Here is a 13929-nt window from a genome sequence, read left to right as displayed (position 1 = left end):
TAAAATATAATTGGTAATTACTTTTAATTAATAGTTTAATTGATATTTATGGTAATTGTATTAATTTATTTTCTGTAGCGGGTTGTGGGTTTATAGGGGAATAGGGTGGGAAGTAATTTAATTGTAATTAATTAAATATTGTTATTATTTATTTGTTTTGTCTTGTAATTTTTAATAGTTTTTAAATTCTTAATTAATTCATTGTTAATTGGTAAATAATTTGTATTAATAGGTAATTATTTGTAATAATTTTTTGTTTGTATTTTTAATCGATTAATTATTATATTATATAAAATTGTTAATTACTTTTAATTAATTTGTATTTGGTATTAATATTTAAAAAAAAACATTTCATATATGAAGTATTTACTTTCCCTCCTGTTGCACTCCCTGGAGTACCCCTATGCTATCTAATGCTTTCCCTACTGTTGCACTCACTGGAGTCGGAATAGTAATTTTTACCTTCCCGCTATCCAATGCTTTCCCTACTGTTGCACTCACTGGAGTGGGAATAGTAAATGTTATGCCTACGCTATCCAACGCTTTATCCTACTGTTGCACTCTCTGGAGTAGGAATAGTAATTTTTACCCCTACGCTATCCAACACTTTCCCTACTGTTGCACTCACTGGAGTGGGAATAGTAATTTTTACCCCTACACTATCCAACGCTTTCCCTACTATTGCACTCACTAAATTGGGAATAGTAACTTTTACTCCTACACTATCCTACGCTTTCCCTACTGTTGCAGTCTCTGGAGTGGGAATAGTTATTTTACTCCTACACTATCCAATGCTTTCCCTACTGTGGCACTCTTTGGAGTGGGAATAGTAATTTTTACCCCTACGCTATCCAACGCTTTCCCTACTGTTGCACTCTTTGGAGTGGGAATAGTAATTTTTACCCCTACGCTATCCAACACTTTCCCTACCGTTGCACTCACTGGAGTGGGAATAGTACATTTTAACCCTACGCTATCCAACACTTTCCCTACTGTTGCACTCTCTGGAGTGGGAATAGTAATTTTAACCCTCCCACTATCCAACGCTTTCCCTACTGTTGCACGTTCTGGAATGTGAATAGTAATTTTTACCCCTAAGCTATCCAATGCTTTCCCTACTGTTGCACTCTTTGGAGTGGAAATAGTAATTTTAACTATCCCGCTATCCAACACTTTCCCTACTGTTGCACTCTCTGGAGTGGGAATATTAATTTTTACCCCTACGCTATCCAACACTTTCCCTACTGTTGCACTCTCTGGAGTGGGAATAGTAATTTTTACCCTCCCGCTATCCAACGCTTTCTCTACTGTTGCACTCTCTGGAGTGGGAATAGTAATTTTTACCCTCCCGCTATCCAACGCTTTCTCTACTGTTGCACTCTCTGGAGTGGGAATAGTAATTTTTACCCCTACGCTATCCAACGCTTTCCCTACTGTTGTATTTACTGGAGTGTTAATAGTAAATGTTACTCTCCTGCTATCCTATGGTAAAAATATAGTATATTTTGTATTACTATTATGTTTATATATATATATGTGTTAAAAAATTAAATTGTATGTTTATTTATTTTTAACTTAAATTAATTATTTATTAATTTTAAGGTATTTAAGTATTTTAAGTATGTTTAAGTCAATTATATTTATTAATTCATTACTTTTACATTACTATTAAGATATTTAAAAAATTCGATATTTGACTAACTATATTTTTACATCGATATTTTTGATTCGATATTTTTGTACTTACCTGGTTTGAGATAGAAAGTCGATATTTTGGTCCTCTATATTTTTTCATCAATATTTTGCTACATCGATATTTATGACATCGATATTATGTCAGTGATCCGTCTGGGTGAATCTATACGTTTTTGAGTTTTAGGGCATTGAATGTACATTGAATGTACATACCGCTGAATGGGTCACTACAACAGTGTAAGGGCTATGACAGACTGTTTGCTAAAAGTGTAAGGATACAGACTGAGGACTACATGCATAGTGTATAGGGGTTTGAAGTAGTCCATGTTGTAAGGTCTATTTTGCTGCATGAGTACTTGGTACTGACTCAATGATTACAGTTCTGAAAGGAAAGTGCCTGACTGAATTTTTAAGTGCTTGAGTTTTTGCGCAGTGAATGGATAAGCACATACTGCTGAATGGGTTACTACAATAGTGCAACAGCAGTGACAGACTGTTTGGTGTAAGTGTAAGGATACAGAGTGGAGAATTCAAGATGTGAAAGACAAGTGTGCACGTGGATAGAAGACTGCATGTATAGTGCATAGGGATTTGAAGCAGTCCATGTCCTAAGGCCTACTTCGCTACATGAGTTCTTGGGGACTGACTGAATGATTAGAGTACTGTAGGGAGAGTCTCTAAGAGAATATATAAGTGCTTGAGTTTTAGTGCAGTAAATAGATTAGTACATACCGCTGAATGAGTCACTACAACAGTGCAAGGGCAATGGCAGAGTATTTGGTGGAATTGTAAGAATACAGAAAGGGGAATTGAATATGTGAAAGACAAGTATGCAGGTGAATAGAAGACTACATGTAAATTGTATAAGGGTTTGAAGCAGTCCATGTTCTAAGGCCTACTTTGCTATATAAGTACTTGGGTACTGACTGAATGATTACAGTTCTACAAAGACAATGCCTCACTGAACTTATAAGTGCTTGAGTTTTAGCACAGTGGATGGATTAGCACATACTATAGAATGGGTCACTACAATTGTGCAACAGCAGTGACAGAGTGTTTGGTGGAAGTGTAAGGATACAGAGTAGAGAATTGAAGATGTGAAAGACAAGTGTGCACATGGATAAAAGACTGCATGCATACAGCATCAAGGTTTGAAGCAGTACTTGTCCTAAGGCCTACTTCACTACATGAGTACTTGGGTACTGAGTGAATGATTATAGTACTGTAAGGAGACTGTCTGAGTGAATTTATAAGTGTCTGAGTTTTAGCGCACTGAATGATCAGTAAATACCGCTGAATGGGTCACTACAACAGTGGAAGGGCAATGACAGAGTGTTTGGTGCAAGCGTAAGGATACAGACTGGGGAATTAAGGATGTGAAAGACAAGTGTGGAGGTGGATAGGACACTGTATGCATAGTGTATAGGGGTTTGAAGCAGTCTATGTCCTGAGGCCTACTTCGCTGTATGAGTATTTGGGTACTGACTGAATGATTACAGTTCTGCAAGCACAGTGCCTGAATGAATTTATAAGTGCTTGAGTTTTAGCGCAGTGAATGCATTAGCACATACTTCTGAATGGGTCACTACAATAGTGCAACAGCAGTGACAGAGTGTTTGGTTGAAGTGTAAGGATACAGAGTGCATAATTGAAGATGTGAAAGACAAGTGTGCACGTGGATAGAACACTACATGCATACAGCATACAGGTTTGAAGCAGTCCATGTTCGAAGGCCTACTTCACTGCATGAGTACTGAGTACTGACTGAAGGATTACAGTTCTGCAAGGTGAGTGCCTGACTGAATTTCTAAGTGTTTAAGTTTTAGCACAATGAATGGATTAGTACATACTGCTGAATAGGTCACTACAACAGTGACAGAGTGTTTGGTGGAAGTGTAAGAATACAGACTGGGGAATTAAAGATCTGAAATACAAGTATGCAGGTAGATAGAAGACCAGGGGCCAGATGTAGGTCGGCAAATACCGGTCGGTAACGGCCGACTTCGGCCGTTACCGACCAGTATTTGCAAATGGAGATGTAGGGGCCTTCAAATATACAGAATCTGTAAATTTACTGATTCGGTAAATTTACAGATTCTGTAAAATACCGAATCGTTAAATATACCGAATCGGTAAATCCAGATGTAGGTGGCACTGAAAACAGTTCCACAGACCATTACCGATTCGTTATTTACCATGTAATTCTATTGCATGGTAAATAACGAATACCTGTGTACATGCACATCTGTGCATGTACACCTGTGCCATGTAGCACACATACATGCCCTAAGGGCATGTATGTGTGTCACATGGCACACAAGCCAAAATCAGGGGTGCAACAGGGTGTCATAGTGACACCCTGTCACCCTTGCAAAATCGGTAATTTTACCGAATCGGTATTTACCGATTCGGTAATTGCCATTGATTCCTATGGGCCTGTATCATACAGATGCGGTAACAATTACCGAATTTTTACCTACATCTGATTTACCGAATCTAGAATACCAAATCGGTAAAATTCGGTATTCTAGAGTCGGTAAATCAGATTTACCTACATCTGGGCCTACATGTATAGTGCATAGGGGTTGAAGTAGTCAATGTCCTAAGGCCTACTTTGCGGCAAGAGTACTTGGGTACTGACTGAATGATTACAGTTCTGAAAGGAGAGTGCTTGACTTAATTTATAAGTGGTTAAGTTTTAGCACAGTTAATGAATTAGTACATACTGCTGAATGGGTCACTACAACAGTGAAACAACAGTGACAGAGTGTTTGGTGGAAGTGTAAGGATACAGACTGGAGAACTGAAGATGTGAAAAACAACTAAATCATTCTCTCAATGTTCTCAAATAGAAAATGAGTTAAAGTTTGATTCTAGACAAATAACAGTATTTCTTATAAATGGAGTGCATAGATACTGACTGGGGAAATGTAGGCCTGAAACACAAGTGTGAATTTGGTTACACTACTACTTGCATACTGCATAGGAGTTTCAAGCACTGCTTGCCCGAAAGACTAGCTCAGTGCAATAGTACATGTACTTATATGTCTGCAAACACATCAACCAACCAAATCATTCACTCTCAATTTTCTCAAATGGAAACTAACTCACAGTTTGATTCTAGACAAATAACTGTATTTCTTATAAATAGAGTGTATATATACTGACTGGGGAAATGTATGCCTGAAACACAAGTGTGAATTTGGTAACACTGCTACTTGCATACTGCATAGGATTTTCAAGCACTGCATGCCCTAAAGCCTGGCTCACTGCAACCCTACACGTACTTATATGTCTGCAAAGACATCGACCAACCAAATCATTCTCTCTCAATTTTCTCAAATGGAAACTGACTCACAGTGTGATTCGTGACAAATAACAGTATTTCTTGTAGATGGAGTGTATAGATACTGACTGGGGAAATGTAGGCCTGAAACACAAGTGTGAAGATGGTAACACTACTACTTGCATAGTACATAGGAGTTTCAAACACTGCATGCCCTAAAGCCTGGCTCACTGTAACAGAACATATACTTATATGTCTGCAAACACATCAACCAACCAAATCATGCTCTCTTAATTTTCTCTAATAGACACTGACTCATAGTGTGATTCTAGACAAATAACAGTATTTCTTATAAATGGAGTGTATAGATACTGACTGGGGAAATGTAGGCTGAAACACAAGTGTGAAGACGGTTACACTACTGCTTGCATACTGCATAGGAGTTTCAAGCACTGCATGTTCTAAAGACTGGCTCATGCAACAGTACATGTACGTACATGTCTTCAAACACATCAACCAACCAAATCATTCTCTCTCAATTTTCCAAAATGGACACTGACTCACAGTTTGATTCAAGACAAATTACAGTATTTCTTATAAATGGACTGCATAGATACTGACTGGGGAAATGTAGGCCTGAAACATAAGTGTGAATTTGGTTACACTACTACTTGCATATTGCAAAAATGAATGATTCCTAAATGCACACAGTCTCACAATGTGATTCTAGACAAAAAAATATTAAACCTTGCATTTTACAAAAACACATTTACTAGTCTAGAAACGGTAAGGTGACTAAACACATTCTATGTATATGACTGCTGCATTTTACTATGCAATCCTGACTCATTTTCAAAATACATAGGCAATTTGCTACATTATTGGTGCCATGATTACATCAAAAAAGTGATGCAATAGAACAACAGGGGTGACCTGACCCCAGGACACCCCCCACGCCGCACGGCTCGCCGGCTGTGCCCCCTCGCTGCTGCTCGTTCTCCCTGCTCCATTCTTGCCTTATTTTCGTGCTTTTTGTGATTGTACTTGTACTTGTGACTGTACCTTGTTTTTACTTCTGTTATAATAGATAGTGATTTTCATTATTTACTGTACCCTCTGGTGTGCCCCCACTCGCTCCCCGCTTCCCGCCGCTGCTCCCTCGCGGCCCCGCCCCCTTTTCTATTCTGTACCCCGCTCCCGCCTCCCAGCTGCTCCTCCCTCCCACTTGGCCTCATATGGAGCCCGCGCGGCGCAGGCGAGTGTGACCTGACCCCAGGACACCCCCCATGCCGCACGGCTCACCAGTTGTGCCCCCTTGCTGCTGCTCGCTCTCCCTGCTCCGTTCTTGCCTTATTTTCGTGCTTTTTGTGATTGTACTTGTACTTGTGACTGTACCTTGTTTTTACTTCTGTTTTAATAGATAGTGCTTTTCATTATTTACTGTACCCTCTGGTGTGCCCCCACCCGCTCCCCGCTTCCCGCCGCTGCTCCCTCACGGGCCGCCACCTTTTCTATTCTGTACCCCATTGGCCGCTCCGCTCCTGCCTCCCAGCTGCTCCTCCCTCACACTTCGCCTCATATGGAGCCCGCCCGTACGCGCAGCGGGCGCGCCGATTGTGCGCCGAAGGCGCATCAAAGGCAAGCCCGACTACGCACATCCGTGCCTGGACCGCGTCCAGCGCCAGGACCCCTGGCCCCCATCGATGCCAGCCCACATGACGGACCTACGACGTCGCCACCCTCAACACACTCAAACCCGACCGGAATCCCGCCTGCTACCGAGCCACTCCGAAACGCTCCCACGGACCCTTCACCTGCCAAGCCTGCAAGTTCACCTGCCTCCGGACCTGCACCGCACCCGAAAGGCCAGGCACCAGCAACAACCACCTCAAGTGCATCCTACTCAACACCCGCTCCGTCCACAGACACGCCGTCGAATTCTGGAACCTCCTCGACACAACATCACCAGACGTCGCCTTCCTCACAGAAACCTAGATGAACGCCTCCTCAGCGCCCGACATCGCCATAGACATCCCGAACGGATACAAGATCACCCAGAGGGATCGCGTCAACCAGACCGGAGGAGGCATCGCCATCATCCACAGGAACACCATCCGCATCACAAACAACTCCGAAGACACCCTCACCGCCGCCGAGCACCTACACTTCTAGATACACACCGACTACAAGACCACCCTCAGAGGCACTCTCATCTATAGACCCCCGGGACCACGCACACAATTCAGTGAAGCCATCGCAGACTTCATCAGCCCGCCCGCCCTCACCTCCTCCGACTACATCCTCCTAGGGGACCTCAACTTCCACCTGGAGAACAACAAGGACAGCAACACCACCACCCTGCTGGACAACCTCGCCAACCTCGGACTCAAGCAACTGTTGAACACCCCCACCCACTACGCCGGTCACACGCTTGACCCCATCTTCTACTCCAGCAAGCACACCTCCTTCAGCCACACCACCAGACTACACTGGACTGATCACAGCTGCGTCCACTTCAGCTTCAGGAGAACCACGACCCACCACCACCCGCAACAGGTTCCCCGCAGGAGCTGGAGCAAGATCACCGCCGACCAGCTCACCACCTCCCTCTGCCAGAACCCTCCCGCCAGCACAACGGACCCCAACGAAGCAGCCTGCATCTTCACTCAGTGGCTCACCGACTGAGCCGACGACCTCGCACCACTGAAGAACCCTCCCAGCAGACCCGGCAGTAAGGAAGCCTTGTGGTTCACTGACGAACTCAAAACATCCAAGAAAGACTGCCGCACCCTGGTAAAAGCCTGGCGCCACGACCAGACTACAGAAAACATGACCGCCCCCAAGAACGCCATCCCGCACACACCACCAGCTGATCTGCACCACCAACAGGACAACATTCAAAGAACGACTGGACAACAACTCCCAAAACAGCAAGGAAATCTTCAGCATTGTTAAAGAGCTCTCCAACCCCAGCGCCGGAAACAACGACATCACACCCTCGCAAGACCTCTGCGACTCACTCGCCTCATTCTTCCACCGCAAGATCGCTGACATACACAACAGCTTCGGCGCACCAACCACGCACCCAACCACCGAACCAACGCCCTCCAGCACCAAAGACACCACCCGCACGATGAACACCATCCACTCCGGATCTCCAGCCGACCCCTGCCCCCACCACGTCTTCAACAAGGCCGACTCCATCATCGCACCCCAACTCCGGGACATCATCAACATCTCCTTCAATACCGCCACCTTCCTGAAGAGCTGGAAGCATGCCGAGCACAGCGCCCTCCTGAAGAAACCGACAGCGGACCTCACCAACCTCAAGAATGTCCGCCCCATCTCGCTCCTCCCTTTTCCTGCCAAAGTCATTGAGAAGACCGTCAACAAACAGCTTGCCGCCTTCTTCGAGATGATCGGATTCCTCAACCCCTCACAGTCTGGTTTCCGAGCCAACCACAGCACCGAGACCGCCGTCATCGCAGCCACCGACGACATCAGATCCCTGCTCGACAACGGGGAAGCAGCTGCCCTCATCCTCCTGGACCTCTCTGCAGCGTTCAACACTCTCCGCACCCTAATACAGCGCCTCAGCAACATCGGAATCCAAGAGATGGCGCTGGGGTGGATCATCTCGTTCCTCTCCGGAAGAACCCAGAGAGTCCGCCTCCCCCCGTTCAGATCCGAGGCCACCGAAGTCATCTGCGGCGTACCACAAGGATCCTCACTCAGCCCCACCCTCTTCAATGTCTACATGAGCCCCCTCGCAGCCATCGCACGCCAACACATCTCCTATGCCGACGACACCCAGCTGATCCTCTACCTCACCAACGACCCCACCTCCGCCAGAGCCAGCCTACACGAAGGAATGAAAGACGTCGCCGAGTGGATGAAGAACAGCCTCCTGAAACTGAACTCAGAGAAGACGGAAGTCCTCATCCTGGGATCATCCCCCTCCGCCTGGGATGACTCCTGGTGGCCCCCTGCCCTAGGCACCACCCCCAAGCCAACGGACCACGCACGAAACCTGGGCTTCATCCTGGACGCCTCCCTCTTGATGACCAGACAAATCAACGCCGTCTCGTCATCCTGCTTCAACACCTTGCGCATGCTCTGTAAGATTTTCAGATGGATCCCAACTGAAACCAGGAAGACGGTCACCCAGGCGCTCGTCACCAGCCGACTGGACTACGGGAACCACTGTCAAACTACAGAAAAGACTCCAGCGCATACAGAACGCCTCCGCACGACTCGTCCTGGACATCCCCCGCCACAACCACATCTCCGTCTACCTGAGAGACCTGCACTGGCTCCCCGTCAGCAAGAGGTCACATTCAGACTCCTCACCCACGCACACAAGGCTCTCCACGACCTGGGCCCCAAGTACCTCAACAACCGCCTCACTTTCTACACGCCCACCCGCCAGCTGCGATCGAGCAGCCCCCCTCCCGGGCCACTTCTACCCTAGGGACCCCATCCCCCGGGGCTGGCCCTCTTTGTTGGGGACCGTGGGGGGTCCCCAATCCCCCCACATTCCCTGCCGACTCGCCGGCATTGCTTTTCCGCCCTACCATAGCATACTACGATGTCCCGGGGTAGGCACCCCGGGACACTGCTGTAGCCGGGGGGTGGCGGTCCCCAGGGCCACCACAAGGGTCCAGGAGGGGGCCATGCGGCCCTCCTCCTCACATTTAAAAGCCCCGGGGCGTGGTGGTCCCCAGGGCTGGGGGGTACGTCACAGACCCCCAATTTAAAAATGTTGTGCCCCGGCGAAGTGGCGGTCCCGGGGCGTGTGGGGGTGCTTGAGCTCCCTCTCACGGGTTTTTTTAATTAAAAAAAAAAGCCCGGGGGGTGGTGGTCCCCGGGGCTGCGGGGGGCAGTGAGCCCCCCGAATAAATAAAATTAAAGACCCGGGGGGTGGCCGTCTCCTCTGGGCAGCATTATAATTAAATACATTGCCCCCGGGATTTGGCGCCCCTGGGGGCTAATTAAAAAAAAAACAGGCTTTGTTTTTTTTCCTCACGTAATACGCATATCTTACTTGTCATATCATGTCATGTCAAAGGATCTTATATAGCGCCTTATCACCGCAAGGTCTCAAGGCGCTTGCTTTGGGAACCCGTCCTGGCTTTTTCCCCATGAGATAACCCCTACTGGGCATCCCCAAGGTGAAAGGCAGGCATCCCGCTGTGGGGGGGGCGTAGTGGAGATTAAACAAGCTATTGCCCAGAGTTGCAGAGTGTGAACCCGTGATTCGAGTAGGCACCGAAGCAAGAATTATCAAGTCCGTGGACTTTGGGTTCAAGACCCTGCCGCGTCGGGAATTGAACCCTGGTCCCAGGACTGACCTCTGCTTCAGGGTCTGCCTCCTCTAACCAGTGAGCCACACTTCTCCACTTGCATTCCGTGATTTAAAATATAATATTAATTGGCCTTAGGGTCTTTGTGGGACCCCCTGAACAGGCCTAGGGGGTCAGGGTGTTTCTACCCTTCCCCCTTTGCATATTTTGTGCACTTCTTTTTCAGTTTTCTTGTGCCTTGGTTCTACCGAGACACAAGATGGCTGCCAACACTTTCTGGTTTGGAGTGTTGATAGACAGTTGACAGCCAATTAGCATGCAGCTTGTGCTCGTAATGGTACGCGCATGATCCTCGGATGATACGCGTACACTAAGCGCCCATAGATATATGTATGATTTTACTTTTAATTTTCTCAGGAACTACTTCACAGATTTACACTATTTAACAAACAGCGTGATCTGTGAACCAAACTCCACCTTTTTGCCAAATTTGGTGTAATTCCATTCAGCAGTTCGGGCTGTAGCCGCGCTTAAAAGTCCCTATGGAAAATTGCATGCGAAAAAACACGTTTTGGGACCCCCTTTTTTCTCTGCCCTCGCTTGACGAATCACCCCGAAACTTTCAGGATAGGAGCGTAGCGAAGCGCCCCATCTTCTTGGATACATTTGCAAAAATTTGTCAACCGGTGCTTAAGGTATTCCAAATAGAATGTTGTGGATTTCCTAATTTCCCATGGAAACTAGGTCCTAACTACCTAATGGCAACCGCCAGTAGGTAGTTATAGTTAGGACCTAGTTTCCATAGCAAATCCACATCATTATATTTGGAATAACTTTGGCGCCGGTAGACGAATCTTCGTGAATTTCTCTAAGAAAATGGCCTGATCGCTTCCGCTCCTTCCCTGAAAGTTTGGGGGTGATTTATCAAGTGGGGGCTGAGAAAAAAGGGGGTCCCAAAACTTGTTTTCCCCATGCAATTTTCCATAGGGACCTTTAGCCAGGGCTACAGCTCGAACGGCTGAACTGAATTACACGAAATTTGGCAGAGAGGTAGAGTTCTGTTCGCAGATTGTGCTTTTTGTTAAATGGTGTAAATCCCTTCAGTAGATTCTGAAAAAACTGCAAGTAAAATCATAGCGATATCTAGAGTTGGAGTTCAGTACGTGTACTGAAATCTGTTCAATTACGAGCGCGAGCTGCATGCTGATTGGCTGTGAACTGTCTGTCAACACTCGAAACCAGGAAGTGTTGGTGGCCATCTTGTGCCTCGCTAGAACTGAGTCACAAGAAAACCAAACAGTAAAACAAAGTTGAGAAATAAGGAATGGGGGTAGGGTAGAGATATTCTGACCCTCTAGGCTTGCTTAGGGGGTCGTATATGGATGTTTAGGCTCTATTTCTTATTTTATTATTTTTAAAGAAAAATCGCGGCGTAAGCATATGTAAATACCTACAATTACAAGCAGGAGCTGCATGCTGATTGGCTGTCAATACTCCAAACCAGGAAGTGTTGGCAGCCATGTTGTTTGTCGGAAGAGCAGAGTCACAAGAAAACAGTAAAACAAAGTTGAGAAATAAGGAAAGGGGGCAGGGTAGAAACATTCTGACCCTATAGTCTTGGTCAGGGGGTGGTACATAAATCTTTAGGCTCAATTTGTATTTAAATAAAAATGAAAAATGGCGGGGTACTCGTGCAGTACTTGTACGCGGTGGAAGAGGTGAGGAAAAAAAGTAGAAGTACGTTTTATTCATTATGTCCCGGGGGTAAATTACGGGGGAAATTTTTATTCATTAGGTCCCGGGGGTAAATTACGGGTGCAATTTTTCTGCAAAATGGGGGCTTGTAAGGTGCCCGAGCACTGGGGAACGGCACTCCTATGGTTTGATTTTGAAGTATTCGGGGGGGGTTACGGTCCTACTCCCCGCATTCTCGGGGAGCGGCACCCCTCGGGTCTTTTAAAAAAAAATATGTTTTGAGCTCTCTCCCCGTACACTGCCACCTTTCTGGGGCAGTGATATGTAAAATGACCTTCCAGCTCTGGGTATCTGCATTGTCTGGAGTTTTTTATTAATGTTGGGAGGGTGGGCTTGATAATACGTCCTTGTTAATTCCCATAGAAGCCTATGTTCTGGTGCTAACATGGGATTCTATGGGAAATAACAAGGCCGTATTATGAAGCTCATTATCGCCGTTTTATCAGCAGTTTCTTGCCAATAAAACTGCGATAATTTTAACACCGGTCCTTGATAATATGCATCTAACTTTTACTGGTCAAAAAAAAGAGCAATGGTCCATATTGTCAACAAAAGGCGAAACATTATCGTCGCATTTATTGGCAGGAAACTTCCGATAAAGCGGAGATAATGGGCTTGATAATATGTACTTGTGAATAACCATAGCAGCCTAGGTTAGGATCAGAACCAGGGCTGCTATGGGAAGTTACAAGGGCATATTATCAAGCACATTATCGCTGCTTTTTTTTGGCAGTTTCCTTTCGATAAAAGCGGCGATAATGTATTGCCTTTTGTATGTAAAGCTTTCCTTTTTTTGGTGTAGCAGTTGTACTTTCTTCGCATGCTCAGCGTCGTTTCGAAGTTCAAGTTTTTTTCTTCAAGTTCAACAAGCAAACCTTTCTTTATATCAGTTAGTAAATCTGTCGCTTTCTTTTCCCGGTTCGTGTGATTCATCCGGTGCTGTACTTTTGTACAGTATTAATAGTCATATTTTTTATATATTTATTTGAAAGGTAGTGCCGAGGAGCCAAAAATTGATTACGTACTCCGTCCACCGCCATTTTAGTAGTTTCTCACCATTGTATTTATTATATCAGTTAGTTAGATCCTAGTCTTGAATATCTTACTATAGTATTTCAACATTATTTTTATTGTGGACCGTCATACCCCTTCCCCACAAAATAAATGAAGTATGTCGTTTTTTTTAATTAACTTTTATTAAACAATAAATATAAATGAAACTCCATTAGGTCTGCCATTCTTTCACAAGGATGATATCACCAGTGATGTCATCAGTGATGTCATTTGAGATGTCATCCGTGATGTCATGAGTGATGTCACTGACCATGTCATGAGTGATGTTATATGTGACGTCATCAGCAGTGCATTGCGGGCGCGCAAGTTATAGTTAGCTGAGCTAACTATAACTGAGGAATTTCAAAGGTTTTGTATGAGTGAAATGTTCCGCTAACTATAACGTGTGAAAATTAGGGGTTTTTCAATGAATTTGCATGGTTTGTTAAATACTAATTCCTAGCTATAACGTGTGTGAAACCTATGGTTTTTTCATTGTAAATGTGAAATGTATGTATACTTGTACAGCGCACTATCACCTTTCCGGCATCCTGGCGCTGTATACCGCTGTGGAACCCTTCCTGGCTTTCCCTGTGAGATGCCCCCTACTGGGCACCCCCAAGGTGAAGCCAGGCATCCCAGCGCTTTCGGGGCCGTTGTGGAGATTAAGCAAGCTATGCCCAGAGTTGCAGAGTGGGACCCATGATTAGAGTAGGCACCGAGGCGAGAATTATCGAGTCCGTGGACATTGAGCGCAAGACCCTGCCGCGTCGGGAATTGAACCATAGTCCCGGGTCAGACCTCTGCATCAGGGTATGCCGCATCTAACCAGTGAGC

At 45.6% G+C, this 13929-nt stretch overlaps 1 protein-coding gene across 1 annotated transcript in view; it reads left to right on the top strand.

Moving 5' to 3' along the window:
• The window catches only part of LOC144828315 (uromodulin-like), a 252905-nt gene that overhangs the window by 116973 nt on the left and 122003 nt on the right, over positions 1-13929 (top strand). The window lies entirely within an intron of this gene.

Source organism: Lissotriton helveticus, chromosome 4_1 (genome assembly GCF_964261635.1).
Source record: "Lissotriton helveticus chromosome 4_1, aLisHel1.1, whole genome shotgun sequence".
Lineage (NCBI taxonomy): Eukaryota > Metazoa > Chordata > Amphibia > Caudata > Salamandridae > Lissotriton > Lissotriton helveticus.
This window is presented reverse-complemented; position numbering and strand designations above follow the sequence as displayed.